Raw genomic sequence first — 13,831 nt, forward strand, 5'->3', positions numbered from 1 at the left:
CCCAATACCGACAGATGCTGCTCCGTAGGGTAAAGACGTAGAGAACGGTCTGGAGACCACACGCGTGTCTGTCCTCGATGCCTGCCGATGGGTCGCAGAAGCTGTCAAATGTGTGCCTTCACAGACAGTTACGTCCTGCTTCGGTCGCTCTGGTTTCACGGATACCTTCACTGATGATCCAGAAGACGAGATGCCTTTGGCCGATCTTGTTCAACGGTTTCAACGCGCAACTGGGTCGGAAGACAATACTCTCATCGAATACGTGGTGTGTGTGACAACGAACTCGTCACCAGTGACGTCAACTGTATGGAGGACGACAGTCACTGCCTGTTGATGATGACAACGATGCGGAAAACGAACCATCCCCGACAATAACAACGAGACAAGTGATTGAAATGACGGACAAGCTCAGTGCCTTTTTCTACGAGACAATATGCCCGATTATGTGCAGCTTATCACACAGATGAACAACTCTTTGCAAGAAAAATTTGTGACTTCTTCCCACCAGACGGATTTGATGTCTTATTTAGTTCGCCAGGATAGCGAATAAAATTATTAACCTCTGCCATCGAAGATGGACGGAGGTTACTGTATTCACCCCTGTCTGTTTGTTTGTTTGTTTGTTTGTGAACAGTACGGAAAAACTCCTGGACAGATTTTGACAAAACTTGGTGGGGGGATTAGGTATGGTCCAAGGATCATGTCATTAGATTTTGGACTTGGTCCAAAGTCCAATATGACTGCTATTGCGGTCATTTTGAAAAAAAATTTGAATTTTTCTTTTTACATTTCTACATGTTTTAAGTGATTTCTAACCCCCCAAAAAATACATTTGTTAGAGAAAAAAAAACAACAACATTTTGCAACTTTTTTTCAAAAAAATTTCGATTTTATTTTAAAAATATTTGAATATTTTTTTTTTTTGCATTTCTACATGTTTTAAGTGATTTCCAACCCTCCCCCCCCCCAAAAAAAAATTTGTTGGAGAAAAAAACAACAAATTTTGCAACTTTTTTTTTTCAAAAAAAATTCGATTTTATTTTTTTCACATTTCTACATGCATGTCGATCTAGTTTAGTTTATTTAATCGTGGTTCAGTAGAGTCTGATCCGTTTTTACCTACAATGAATAGGATATCAGGTTCACTTAAGTGACCCAGCAGTATTGGCGGCGGAGGTTTTGCACTCTACCGAGTGCTCCCCCTCTAGTTGTTACATGTAATAATGAAGATACATGTACGTAATTTGCTAATTTTAAATAAACAGTATTGTATATCTTGCTAAGGTCTTTAAAGAGAAGTTATTGCACATATATTGTTACGAATCTGGAAGCCATTTGCACACAAACAGACAGCAGCCCCCGCAGTTCAGTTATTTCGATAAGTATGTGTTTATAGTTAGGGCCCCATCCCCTATGTCTAATTGGAATTACATGTGTGCGCTGCGGGTTTCTTTTATAGTCAGGTTTTTTTTTACATCTTGAAGCCGCACAACGCTAACAAAAACCCTCGCTTCACTCCTCCTCCCACGATACGGGCGAATACAACTAACCCTAACAAATCTTGGGAATCCCCACTCGGTTTACACCTGGATCGGGATTGGTAAACGGCCCGTTCCGCCCGAGGTCCGTCGAGGGTGTGGTTTTCCCCGGTTGTTAGATGACGTGGGTACTTAGGTATATTGAAATTTGGCGATTAACCCTACCCTACGCCGTCAAAATATTGGCGACCACGGTCCGTTAAGGGACACATGACCTTTCGGACTCATCCGAGAGTCACGACCTAAATTCCGGCGTGTTTGGTGGAGATGACCCTACTGCTCCCCCAGTGGTCGTTTATCGCCACCGAACCCTGGCCCACAACAATATCTTGTGTGTTAATAAATGTACATAAATTGTAAAAATCGCTTCACTGTTCCATTGTTTTTGTTGGCACTTTTGCGGGGAACTCCAAACTTCTCGGACTTGGCAACTTCTCGAAGTTGGCACTTTTGGGCCGGTCCCTCGAGGTGCCAAGTCCGGAAAGTTCCACTGTATATATGTATGTATATATATATATATATATATATATATATATATATATATATATATATATATATATATATATATATATATATATATGGAGCTGTTGAACAGCTCCCAAGATGAAAGCAGCCATTTTAACAGGATTACCTTTTCTTAAAATTGAATGTAGCATTTAATTGAGGAAGCCAAAGCATTTAAGATGCTCTCAGTAAGCTACCATTTTTGACTGTTGGTAATCTAAGCCAGTCGGCTATATCTCTCTCTCTCTCTCTTTCTCTCTCTCTGTCTCTGTCTTTGTCGTGCAGCTGAACATCTGGCTTTCTTGTTGGCCCTTGTAACAACATTCTTTGAGCCTTGGGCTCAGAGAAGCCCAATTATAAATCAGCACTGTTTTGGTATAGTTCAAAGGGGAACATCTTGTAGCAGAATGAGACGATAATATATATTGTGATAAAGATCTGCCTGATCAATAACAGATCTTCTTGCTTGTGAAAAGATAAATGCTTTGTCAGGCCAGGAGAGAATATTTGCTGGGGTGTTGTTACTTTCAAAGAAACCAGATGAGCAGCAAAAGTATATATAAAGTAAACCAAACTGCTTGCGGGCCAGAGAGTTTTGACTGAGCTGGTATACTGTAGGTATTCTGTGCCTTTCTACTCTCGTGTACACTTTTGATGCGCATTAAACGCTCTTCTCTACGACGATTGGTGTAGTCATTGCTTGATTGCAGACCCTGATCTCGACATTTTGGCGTAGTTGGCAAGGGGGTAAAAACAGAGCAAGAGAGGGGAACTTCTTGCTTGGAGAGACAAAAAGAGGACAGCAGCCGGCCGGCTTAAAGATAAGGTAAGAACTGCCTCTTTTTCTCGCACCGGGACATACAGGTTCGCTGCTCTTTGTGATCTGTACTTATTTTAAAAGAACGAGAAAAGAGGGAGCTTTGTGCGCATCAAAAAGAAGGGTACCCCTGGGGGGTTAAGTGTTCGCAGGGGGGGTTGCAGGTGATGCTTACAGGCTCATCTAAGAAATCCCTGGAGAACAATGTCTAAAGGGGAGATTGCAAGGTTCAAACCCTGGGAGGGTAATCTGAGAAATCTCCAAGAGACAAGGTATTTCTGTGGGAGATTGAGGACGTGGAAGGTGTGCAAGGGAGTGTGAGGGTTCGTGGAAAGGTGTGAAAGACACTCAACCCAACCCGAGACCACCCCAGGCAAAACACTGACCAGTCCAAGAATACTCTAGAAATTATTCAGGGAAAGTGGGAAAATAAAGCTGTAACAGAAATTATGGACCAAGGTAATGTGATCAATTAGAATCATGGTATGAATGAATATAAAAGTACCCATATGCATTCCTAGAATAAGATTCGTTAAGATATGCATTTGTGAATAAGCCCGAACCAAACTTGAAGCTTGTAAGATGTGTAGGGAAGAAGCATGACAAATAAATAATGTTGGAAAAACAAAAAAGAAAACTTGTAAGTGTTAAGATTAAAAGAATAAGTTGAGAAAACACCTTGCCCCACCCGTGCAACTGCAGTACACAGAGCAGGGAAATCAAGAGAGAATACCAGGTAACCCATCTGAGGGTTACCTTTATCCGTCGAGGTTGTGTCCAAACCTGGAAGGTACGAGGTCGCTGGCCACGACTTTTGCCTTCCCGGTGAGGAGGTAGCGGAAAAACGCAGGCGGAAGGGAAGGTTACAGTGCAGCAAATTCAAAATCAGTAAAATATCCATTAAAAGAACAGGAATTGAGATTAGTTCTGATGTGATAATAATTGGAAATTTAATGCGAGGTGCTAAAAGAACAGCGGACGAAGCTCGGCTGCTCGTGAAAACAATGTGTGGAAATGGAAGGTGGGAGGGAATGATAACCCACAGAGGGAAGGATGCCCCCATTGTGAGAATGATAACCCACAGAGGGAAGGATGCCCCATTTTGAAGTGGAGGAATGTGTGCGCCTTGCCTGAAGGGTAAAGGTGGGGGTCGTGTTCCTCTGAGATTTTTTTTTAACGACTCCAAAACGAGTCAACGGGAAAATTTGTGTCAGATGTGCCGAATAAAGCCTTGATTGTGATCTCCAAGTCCAGGAGTCCATACAACACGAATTATTTAATCGTGGTTGTAAATAAATAAAAGGTAATTTAATATAGAGTCAAATAGTTCTGAAATGTGGTTAAATTAATTTGTATACGTTTTAATGTGTGGGTCGAACGCGTACGCAGTTTGTTGTGGATGTGGATGGGGATGGGGAGAGACGCGGGACCAAGGTGCGAAGGAAGGAGGAGTATGATAAAAGGTGGGGGCGAGCTGTGTCGAAGTGCACATGCTGTGCCCAGAGGCGTGCTGTGTCTTCACTCGTCGGTGAATGAAACAATGACATCCAAGAACCAGGACAAAGACATTAGGTAAGCTGCAGAAATGTTTTTGGGGGAAATGACTAGTGGTCTTTGAACACGCGGCCATTGCGGACCTTGTCACGGAGCATTAATCCTCTGCCTGGCGCGATCAAGTTTTTTTTTTTTTTTGTATGAAAGTGGACAGAGGAACATGTCTGTTGTCCTTATATGAGCCTCGATCTGTCAGGATAAATTATTTGGATTAAAATTGACCATAAAAGCGGTTATCGTGCTCAATGTGTTGGTGCCCTGCTGTGAAGTGCGGGCTGTGCGCGATCTTTGCTTGGGAGAGTCGGGCTGCGTGAAGTTTGCCTGAATACGGGGAGAGGCTTTGGAAAAGAAATATCTTTTTTTTAACGAGTGAGGCACGGAAAATTATCAACACGGTTGGTTGCATCATTATTGTGAGGAGCTCGGTTTTACAATCAATTGTGGTTGGCATCTGTGGTTGAATGTACGAAGTAAGCCGTGTGTGGAGCCCTCGAAGGAGGGAGGGCTGTACGGTGTGCGAGATGGAGCACGAAGCACGAGTGTGGTCAACATCTGGGCCGCATTGAAATCGGCCGTGCCGAGGGTGCTGTGTAAATTTTCGAAGCAGTTCATCCTGGCCTTGTAAGTTTGCAAGTACACATGTGCAAATGGACAAGACCATTGTGTGCTGGACCCTGAGTAAATTCTACAATGTGCCAACCCCCTACAGTCCCCTGCACCTCCGAAGAGTCTGGAGGTATGGCTGCCCTTTGAGCTGTGCAGCCTCGGTTCAAATCTCAACGCAGCTCTAAAACTGCCATCCTGGTGTTTCACATGCACTGCAAAGTTTGCTAACATCGGTTCGTGGACATTAAAGATCCCACGATGCTTTTTGCGAAGAGTTGGCAAGTTATTCCAGGCACCCTGAACATTAAGCTACAAAACTGCTGCTCGAACGTGCAGGGGCACAGCTGCTGTCATGATGGGCGTAAGTCAGAACTCGAGTCGTCAGTTGTGTGCAGTACGTGGCGACAGATTAGTATCAATTGTCTCAAGGACGTGTCAGTGCAAATGATGCAGTGTCCCTCCACCGATACACACATTGGAATAAATAATCTCACCGACCTGGGAGGAATGACAGGCTGAGTCAACCTCAGGAACCAGGGATATTGAGAGTCAGGAGTCGCCAAGAGCCACAAACAATAGACAGTGTGCTCTGACGGTTTGAAAGAGGAAATGCAAATCGTGTAAGTGAGGTGCGGAGTGTGTGTTGGGATTTACTTTAGGCTCATGTAAAAGATAATTGAGAATTTGGCAGATTTTTAAAAAACAATTACCATGACATGTTTGAATGAAGAACGAGTTAAAATCGCAACTGTGGCTGTGGGCATAATTACATACGTAACTCAGCCGGGAACAGAGGAAAATATTTTATTTTATTTTATTTTGGGCAGCACCAAATGCTTTGCAGAAGTGTGGTCCAAATGGATGAATGGATGATATCTGATTATGCAGTGTTGGTTGACTCACTGTTTGAGTAAAATGTGGTAATCAAAAGATGTCCGATACTCGACATAACTGTCAGGGTATGTAGTGTACACTGAGAATAACATCTTGGAAAGTAATTCTGTGCTAATTGCGGTATGCAATCTAGCCGAGGGTGAAAGCATATTCCTGATATGTGTATACTGTACAGATGACACAATGTAGGGGAACTGTGGAAATAAGAGGATATTTAATGTCGCAAGGTAGGCTAGTCAAGAATAGTTAAATCGATAGTAATATATTGAGCACATATGAAGAAAAAAACTACAACAACGACATCCTCCCTGGCTACCTTCCACCTTTGGCCTTTCCGATGAGCATACGTGCCAAGCGCCTGTGGGGGAGTTCCATTGGCAATCAACGCTACCTAACTACCTGGTGCTTGCAGCGGTATCGAGTTGCAGGTTCAAGTACCATCGAGCCGGATTGTCAAGGATTGCACGAGGCAGGAAGGTCCAAGGAAGCTTCTCACCTCCAGCTCACCTTCCCTCCGAGGGGGGAGTATCAATGAAGACTCAACGGGGTCCCTTTTGGGGGGGGTGTGTCTGGTGGGGGCCAGTCCTTAAGCAGCACCTATATGGGTGCTTGTGTATAAATTTCCATTTATTTTATATTCTAATGACTCTACCCTTATGTGCTTCTTATGGGCTTCATGATGGTGCCCAGGGAGCCACTGGGTTGTCTGGACCGCCTGGAGAAGCGGGAGGCAGTGGAACTGTTGGTGGTTCAGGTCCTATCGGACCTCCAGGCCCAAGTGGTCATGATGGCATGATTGGCCCTCAGGGCAATGCTGGAGACAGGGGTCTGCAACACCAGGACGCCAAGGGGCGATTGGGATAATTGCACCATCAGGATCATCTGGGTCAGTGGGTGAGCAAATGGTGGGTGCAGGTGAGCACATGCATCTGTGGTGAAGGTAGTCGTGTGAACCCATGGGTCGGTTCGGACAGGCAGAATTCACATCTTTGTTTACGTTGAGATCTGAATTTGTTGTCTTCTGACGTCAGCATCGGTTGGTATTTTAAAAACGCGTTTTTCATATCATAGCAGCCACCGTACCTGGGAAGGTTCTCTGTGCATTGTATTTTCATAATGGTAGACCGTGGGGCTATGTACGCTCTCTGATGACGACCAACTTATGAATGGGAAAGAAGGGTGCGGTCGGTGGAACTAACTCTACTGCTCCCTCTAGCGGTCGTGCTTGCTGCTGATACCCCCCCACAACAAAGTGGTGACCCAAAAGGTTTGCTCGTTTTGGCTCATAAAAATGAGCTGCACGAACAAAAAGGGGGATGATGTAGAAGGAGGTGCTGAGAATATGGTACACTCAAGAACTTGCAGAGGTGGGAGAAAATCGAAAATTTGTAAAATCGAAAGTTTTGGAAGCAGCTATGTATTATCAAATGTTTGTGGTGTGTGCTGCCTTTGGGCTGTTGGTTACATCACTGGTTGGAGCATGACTGTGCTGCTGATGTGGTGTCCCTATTACCAGTGTACTGATGTTCATTTTTTTTTTTTGCCAGTCTTAAAGGAGTGACAGGCTGAGTTAGCCCTCTGGGGTTCGTTTAGTGGTAAATGAAAGTTGAGCTCAGGGCTCTGGGATCCTGGTCACCAATTTAAGGGCACGGCCAAACAGTACATATAATTATTGGTAGAATGTCTGTAAAATATATGGACATGTATAAATGAATATTAACTCTTGTGATGCGAATAAATATTGTGAAAGAGTTTGACAACAGGGTGTTCGAATGGAGGAACGTCCTAAAGATGCAGTGGACTGGACTTTTTCAGGTATTATTGGTTACCCAAGGAGCTGTCAAGAAAAGGTAAGCCAATCATGGATTCACGCATCTCATTGCAAAAGGATACAGGAAATCGAAAAGAGAAAGAATGTTACTGGAGGTTTATGACAGATGTGGCAGTGTTTGATTAGCATGTGTATAATCGTGATAATATGGACAATAACAGATAGTGAGGACATTTTGGGAATGCCATAGAGATCAGAATGTTTGGTAGGTCAATGGTAGGGGAAACAAGGAATGGGTTGTGACAGGGTGCACAGGGAAGAAAAAAGGTAAACATTGGGATCAATTGCATTAGGAAGGCGTATATGGGAAAACACGGATTACCCTTGTTTGCAGTTCCACTCCAGGGGGAGAACATGTGTGGGTACATAGTCCGTAGACAAGATAGACCAGTTTTAACTAAAGTAGAGAAGGCATCAGTGGAAGGTAGAATAATAGAAATAAAAAGTAATTGGGAGAAGGGGGGTTATAATTGCACGAACTATGCGCATTGGTATTACCCTAAGTACAGAACTATTAAGCAAGAGGCTGTGGGACAGGGCCCGGCAAGAGCACTAAAAGTAACGAATTATGATGGATTGAAGAAGGGGGAGGGATTAGAAAAGTACCCCCCACATTTTCAGCTCATGCACAAACAAATTGGATTGATTTGTCTAGTTAGAGGACAAGGGGGGGGGACCCCATTTAGGAGAATCAACATGCCAGTATTATGCTAGACATGGGGATGAAATGGTGACCATAAAAGGGTGAATTAATGGAACAACCATACCTGTAAAAATCGAATTAAATAACCTGCTTGAACCTCAGGCACCCCTAAATGGTACATATTTTGTGTGTGGGTATAAGGCATACTCATGGCTACCAGTGGGATGGAGGGGATCATGTTTTTTGGTATTTATACTACCCAGGATTCGAATCACTGACCAATCACCCTTTGTACCACAAGTCAGATCGAAAAGAGCTATTTCAGAAGTTGAGAGGTTTTTCATGATTGCATTCCCCTTTTATGGAGCAGGCAAAAGTGCAAGGGAAATTATCAATTTGGCAGCATCTTTGGAAAAGTTTGCTAATACCACCAGCGAAGGATTTCACAAAACGAGTGCCGAGCTGGTAGCTATACGGACAACCGTGATGCAAAACCGCATTGCTCTGGATATGCTTTTAGCAGAAAAAGGAGGGACGTGTGCGGTTATAGGTGTGGAATGCTGCACATACATTCCAGATAATTCAGAAGAAATTGATAATTTGGCTGAAAAAAAAAATTAAAGCTGAAGGTGCAAAATATCATGATTTTAACAAGGGATGGTCAATGGGATCTTGGTTGAAGGGAATATTGGGGAGTTGGGGAGCCTGGATAATCCATTGGTTGTTTATAGGGCTCATGATCTTCATAGCAGTGATTGTTGTCATCACTTGTATTAAAAATCTAATCAGGGAGTGCGTGAGACATTGTTCTTCTACAGCAAAGAAAACAACAAAACCGGAGACGGTCCTGGGGGAGCCTGCTGTGGTCAAACCGCTGCCAACATCTCCGCCGTCTCTACCCTCCCCGATAATTCACTCTGGTTTTCCTCCCCAACCCATAGACCCTGAAAAGTACTGTGAACTTAATGGGACTGTTGACCCACTGCTTACACTCACATTGGATGAGTGTCTCGACTTGCTCACACCGATGACGAAGATGGAAAGAAATGTTATCTGAACATTGCCTTGTTGGAAAATGTTGGGACTTTTCTTTAAAATTTTCTTTCACTCTGGCTTGCAGTTTATATTCTTGTTTGCTGATATTCTTTTTGTTGGTTCATAAAGAACACAATATATAGATTCTTACTTGTTGTTTATAAAAATTATATTCTTGTTTGCTGATATTCTTTTTGTTGGTTCATAAAGAACACAATATATAGATTCTTACTTGTTGTTTATAAAAATTATATTCTTGTTTGCTGATATTCTTTTTGTTGGTTCATAAAGAACACAATATATAGATTCTTACTTGTTGTTTATAAAAATTATATTCTTGTTTGCTGATATTCTTTTTGTTGGTTCATAAAGAACACAATATATAGATTCTTACTTGTTGTTTATAAAAATTATATTCTTGTTTGCTGATATTCTTTTTGTTGGTTCATAAAGAACACGATATATAGATTCTTACTTGTTGTGTATAAAAATTATATTCTTGTTTGCTAATTCTGACTTGTTTATAAAAATTATATTCTTGTTCATAAAGAACCATAGTTAGTTGAAAATATATGTATCTTTTTGTGTGTGTGAAATAATTTTGTGTAAGTTGTTTTTGAAAGGTAATTTTTGCTTCCTCATGACCTATATTCAAGTTATAATTGTTGAAATGTATCCACTATTCTATAGAGGGGTGGGGTATTGATGGGCCGGTCGGGATGGTGGAGGGGGGGCTTTTCTATGAAGCAAGAAAGTGCGGGCGGAGCTTTCGTGACGTAATGACCCACTTGGAGCTACTCATAAGAGTGGGCCACTTCTGGACGAGACTCCCTTTTACCACCTTGCCGCTCCATCAAGATCCCATCTCTAAAAAATATTATAATTGTGGTGTTCCTTTTCCACTATGTTTCTAAGTAACAGAGGGGCAAATGTGGAGCTGTTGAACAGCTCCCAAGATGAAAGCAGCCATTTTAACAGGATTACCTTTTCTTAAAATTGAATGTAGCATTTAATTGAGGAAGCCAAAGCATTTAAGATGCTCTCAGTAAGCTACCATTTTTGACTGTTTGTAATCAAAGCCAGTTGGCTATCTCTCTCTCTCTCTCTCTCTGTCTCTGTCTCTGTCTCTGTCTCTGTCTCTGTCTCTCTGTCTCTCTGTCTCTCTGTCTCTCTGTCTCTCTGTCTCTCTGTCTCTCTGTCTCTCTGTCTCTCTGTCTCTCTGTCTCTCTGTCTCTCTGTCGTGCAGCTGAACATCTGGCTTTCTTGTTGGCCCTTGTAACAACATTCTTTGAGCCTTGGGCTCAGAGAAGCCCAATTATAAATCAGCACTGTTTTGGTATAGTTCAAAGGGGAACATCTTGTAGCAGAATGAGACGATAATATATATTGTGATAAAGATCTGCCTGATCAATAACAGATCTTCTTGCTTGTGAAAAGATAAATGCTTTGTCAGGCCAGGAGAGAATATTTGCTGGGGTGTTGTTACTTTCAAAGAAACCAGATGAGCAGGAAAAGTATATATAAAGTAAACCAAACTGCTTGCGGGCCAGAGAGTTTTGACTGAGCTGGTATACTGTAGGTATTCTGTGCCTTTCTACTCTCGTGTACACTTTTGATGCGCATTAAACGCTCTTCTCTACGACGATTGGTGTAGTCATTGCTTGATTGCAGACCCTGATCTCGACATGTATATATATATATATATATATATATATATATATATATATATATATATATATATATATATATATATATATATATATATATCGAGATACTGTATATATGAAAATGTGAAAGCTGGTTTATGGTTGCTCCACAGTCGAGATGGGTAACCTGGGGCCTGTAATGTATGTACCTGTCCCTCTCCCCCCCCCCTGGTTTTCCACCTAACACTGTGTATGGGCATTTTAAATGCTTACAAAATATGGTCACCCAGATGTTGCATAGGGTAAGTACTGAATATTTATAAGTTGTGATGTGTTTAATCCATTATTATATTCCGAATTTATAGCTCTTTTTAAATGAGAATGCATCGTTTGACTCGTAATTGCGGTAACGTGGGGGGGGGGGGGGGTGGGAGAAGATTGCGATTTGCGGCTCTTGGGGGTGTTTGATGGCCGAAGATGCGGCCTTCTTATGTTTCTCACCATTGCTTGGTATATGATGGTGTGCATTTTTGTATGGTGAAATAATTTTATATGTAAACATTCACATTTTGATAACTGGAATAACTAAGAATTAAGGGCGTAGCCAGGCTGAGGCGGACGAGGCAGTTGCCTGTCGCTAATTTCCTGAAATATGATCTGGCCTGAGCCCTCTAGCCATCTGAGCTCCTTGGGCAGTAAACTATCAAAGCTACCTGGCAGTGCTCTGAATACTCATCTCCACTCCTATCACAATACCTAAATTGGACAATACCCCCCCCCCCCCACCTTACAGTTACTGAACAACCCTCCTCCCAGTAAACTGATCTCATGAGGCACCAGCTCATGCACTTGGCTCTGTTGAATTAACGTTTTTGTAGACAGTCTTCTCTTCTTTTCTTCTTCTTCTTTCAGCTGCTCCCATTAGGGCTCGCCACAGCGGATCATCATCTCCATTTCACTCTATCCTCCACATCTTCCATTGACACTCCAACCACCCGCATGTCCGCCCTCACCTCATCCATGAACCTCTTCTTTGGCCTTCATCTTCTCCTCTTACCTCGCGGCTCCATCCTCAGCATCCTTCTCCCGAGATACTCCGCTTCCCTCCTGTGCACGTCCAAACCATCTCAATCTCGCCTCTCTCACTTTGTCTCCAAACCGTCCTACCTGCGCTGTCCCTCTAATATACTCATTCCTTATCCTGTCCATCCTCATCACTCCCAACGAGAATCGCAGCATCTTTAACTCTGCCACCTCCAGCTCTGCTTCCTGTCTTTTTGTCAGCACCACCACCTCCAAACCATACAACATAGCTAGTCTCACTACCATCTTATATACTTTCCCATTCACTCTTGCAGCTGCTCTTCTGTCACAAATCACTCCTGCAACTCTTCTCCACCCACTCCATCCTGCCTGCACTCTCTTTTTTCACTTCTCTACCACACTCTCTGTTACTTTGGACAGTTGATCCCAAGTATTTAAACCCATTCCCCTTCCCCACCTCAACTCCTTGCAACCGCACCATACCACCACCCTCCCTCTCATTTACGCACTTGCACTCCATCTTGCTCCGACTGACTATCATTCCCCTTCTCTCCAGTGCGTACCTCCACCTCTCGAGGCTCGCCTCAGCCTGCTCCCTACTCTCCCTACAGATCATGATGTCATCCACGAACATCATAGTCCATGGAGACTCCAGTCTGATCTCGTCCGTCAACCTGTCCATCACCATTGCAAACAGGAAAGGGCTCAGAGTCGATCCTTGGTGCAATCCCACTTTTACCTTAAACCAGTCTGTCATTCCAACCGCACACATCACCGCTGTCACACTGTCCTCATACTTCTCCTGCACAATCCTCACATACTTCTCTATCACTCCCGACTTCCTCATACAATGCCACAACTCCTCTCTTGGCACCCTATCATAAGCTTTTTTCTAAATCCACAAACACACAATGTAACCCCTTCTGGCCTTCCCTATACTTCTCAATCAACATTCTCAAAGCAAACATCGCATCAGTGGTGCTCTTTCCTGGCATAAACCCATATTACTGCTCACAAATCATCACCTCTCCTCTCAACCGAGCTTCCACTACTCTTTCCCACAACTTCATGGTGTGGCTTAACAACTTTATCCCTCTGTAATTTCCACAGCTCTGCACATCACCCTTGTTCTTGAGAATCGGAACCAGTACACTTAATCTCCACTCCTCCAGCATCCTTTCACTTTCCAAGATTTTATTAAACAATCTGGTTAAAAACTCCACTGCCATCTCTCCTAAACACTTCCATGCCTCCACTGATATATCATCTGGGCCAACTGTGGTGTCCGAGGTGCAACGGAACTTGGAGGGCGAGAGCGTTAGCAGTAACTCCGCTTTATTGCGCGGCCGGATTTACATCGCTGCCACCCCTAGCAGGCGAGTCATGATATGCGAAAACCCAATCACGTGATACAGCACACCAACCGCCTTTCCACTCTTCATCCTCTTCATAGCAGTCCTCACTTCATCCTTACTGACCCACCCCACTTCCTGATTCACTATCTCCACCTCTTCCAACCTTCTCTCTCTCATTTTCTTCATTCATCAGCTCCTCAAAGTACTCCATCCACCTTCTCAACACACTCTCCTCGCTCGTCAGCACATTCCCATTTGCATCCTTTATCACCCTAACCTGCAGCACATCCTTCCCAGCTCGGTCCCTCTGTCTTGCCAATCGGTACAAATCCTTTTCCCCTTATTTTGTATCCAACTTCTCATA

General features: G+C 43.3%; 1 long non-coding RNA gene across 1 annotated transcript; it reads left to right on the forward strand.

The window, feature by feature from the left end:
- Positions 1 to 2,123: 2,123 nt before the first annotated feature.
- LOC147017173 (uncharacterized) lies at positions 2,124 to 11,064 on the forward strand. Its single transcript, XR_015049381.1, has 2 exons — positions 2,124 to 7,280; positions 7,729 to 11,064. It is a non-coding gene; the product is annotated as an uncharacterized LOC147017173 (long non-coding RNA).
- Positions 11,065 to 13,831: the final 2,767 nt, after the last annotated feature.

The sequence above is a fragment of the Eptatretus burgeri genome, chromosome 11 (assembly GCF_056783735.1).
Source record: "Eptatretus burgeri isolate ZD-2024b chromosome 11, Ebu_testis_v1, whole genome shotgun sequence".
NCBI lineage: Eukaryota > Metazoa > Chordata > Myxini > Myxiniformes > Myxinidae > Eptatretus > Eptatretus burgeri.